Source organism: Papaver somniferum, chromosome 4 (genome assembly GCF_003573695.1).
Source record: "Papaver somniferum cultivar HN1 chromosome 4, ASM357369v1, whole genome shotgun sequence".
NCBI lineage: Eukaryota > Viridiplantae > Streptophyta > Magnoliopsida > Ranunculales > Papaveraceae > Papaver > Papaver somniferum.
The window spans coordinates 119494277-119496864 of NC_039361.1; the positions used below are offsets into that span (position 1 = coordinate 119494277).

Genomic DNA, 2588 nt, shown 5'->3' on the forward strand with positions numbered 1-2588 from the left:
CTTTGGATAAAAAGAGGGGAAAAGAAAAAAATTGTGCCTTCACGTAGGATTACTGCGAACCTTATTGTAAAAACCTGACCTAATAGAATGGTTACTTTACCACTTAAGGAGTACATGCATAATTTATTAATTACACATGTCAAAATATTTGTGGTGTTATTATTGAGACGAGATTTGGTGATACCTAGTTATCTTTTATAGAGAAGTAAAATGTCGTATTTGAATAAAAGAGGGAAAAAAATGTGCCCTCTCATGAGGTTTTCTTTGGATAAATGAAAAATAAAATAAAATAAAATAAGTATGTCTTCATGTAAGAGTGAACTACAGACCTTTTTGTAAAAACCGGACCTAGTAGAATGAGTTAACTAGGACCTGGTGATTAGTTTTTGTCCTTGGAATAAAAAGAGGGAAAAAGAAATAAGTGTGTCTCACAAAACGTGACATGAGAGAAAGGGTTAACTGGGAGCTGGTGATTATTTTTTTTTGAACAAGAGGTAACATATATTTTACATTGAAAGATTTATTACATCCTGGTTTATATAGGGAATTAACAAGTCAAAAAGATTTATTACATCCTGGTTTATGTAGGGAATTAACAAGTCAAGTGGCTGAGACCACCGTTCATCACATACATTGTACTTCTTGGATGCTTTTGCTAAATCATTTGCAGCTTTATTGTAAACATTATGGACAAACACACAAGACCATACATGATTAATATTAAATAGGTTCACACACTTGTTAAGAAGAGGCATACTCTGCCATTGAGTGAGAGAAGACTATTGTTGTAAGTAAGTATTGTTACTAATGTTATATGTTTCAAAGATAACATGAGACCAACTATTTGAAGTTGCCAATTGCATAGCCTCCAACGTTGCCAATGCTTCAGCTTGTTGTACACTTGATGCTATTTTTAAAGCTGATCTTCCCATAAGAGCATCTCCAATGGGATGTGATGTGCTTCCTATGTGGCGGGGGTATGAAGATATCCTTTGAAAGTTTAAACTCTAGTTTTACCATATTTTTATTAATATGAGAAAAACAATATCCAACGGGTTAATGTTTAGGTTAAGAATGTAATCTATTCGTGTTTATCTGATTGGTTAGACTTGCATTTTTTAATTTATTTTAACTATTTTTCGGTTACTTGTATGTAAAAATGGTGATTAGGAATCCTTACATCCTTCAAGAGAACCTCTAAAAGTAGAGGGTGAGTTAAAGGACGTGAGAGTAACTAACACGTCAACTTATCTCCACGTTCAATATCACATCGCCGTTGGAGAAGATTTTTCGGTAAAAGTATACTAAAGCCTACGTAGCCTTGAACGTAGGAAATTTTCACTGTCCCGTTGGAGATGCTTTAACATATGCTCCTGCAGAATTTCTTTTTATTATGCCAATTCTAGCTAAAAGATATTCATGGCTATAAGAAGCATCAATGTTTATTTTGAGGAACTGTAAAGGAGGAGGTAATTATTTTATTTTGGTAGCTCACACCTTTAAAGAAGGAAAAAAAAATAAGTGTGCCCTCACGCAGGATTGAACTGCGGACCTTCGGACCTTCAGTTTACAAGACTGACGCTCTACCACTGAGCTATAAGGGCATCATTGTTTAATCTATGCACATTTAATTTATTAAATATTCCCTCCGTCCTAAATTAGCCTGGCTAAATTTGGGCCTATGCCACTTACTTGGGGCCTATAGATTACTTCATCTACTTAATACACAATGATAAGGGGTGTCTAAATTTATGGAAACTACCAAAATTACCCTCAAAAAAATATTAATATTATTAAATTACCTCCATGAATCCTTAATAATAATCCTAACTAACTAAAATCAGTTTTCATTTCTAACCTAAAAACCGATTCTTCATCTCCTCTACTCCCTCTTTTTTCATTTTTTTGAAACCAAAAATCGTTGATGATCAACGATCCAAAAACGATTAATCGTTTTATTTCTTCTATAAAATGTCTAAATCATCAAGAATGAAGCACCCTACTAACAGGAATTATTCTAGTGATAACGATACCGGAATTGTTGAAGCGATTCGAAAGAAAACGAAGGAAGTTCACGAGGAAGCCGAAGCGTCTCGTATCGCAAAAGAGGAGGAAATGGATCGAATCAGGTACTTTTCTATCAACCCAATCCTCTAAACTAGGTTTTAGTAACATGCAATAGTTTAGAAATCGAGAATTTTGAAATCAAAAAATTTCAGTGTTCACAGAATCGGGTTACGTTAATGTCGAAGCAACCCGATGCTTGTTAGAAACGGGTTATGTTCTTACACTTATAAACCGATTGTTCTGCATGTGAAATAGAATCGGGGAAAGTTAATGTGTAAATAGACTGATTGTTGTATCCAGTATTCCTGGATCTTTATTTTGTTGGAATCGGATTACATATGTCTTCACAAAAAACCGATTGTGTAGTTTAGAATCGGACTTTATATGTATATCGACTAAATCGATTTCTGGAATCGGTTTACATTAGCACTTCACAAAATCCGATTGTGAATTTTATTATGTTAGGAATCGGATTTTATATGTATATTGAGTAAACCGATTAAGTACCTTGACTTTAAAAA

The 2588-nt window shown here is 33.8% G+C and overlaps 1 non-coding gene across 1 annotated transcript; it reads right to left on the reverse strand.

Moving 5' to 3' along the window:
• Window positions 1–1524: 1524 nt before the first annotated feature.
• On the reverse strand, window positions 1525–1604 carry TRNAT-UGU. The gene has a single exon. It is a non-coding gene; the product is annotated as a tRNA-Thr (tRNA).
• Window positions 1605–2588: the final 984 nt, after the last annotated feature.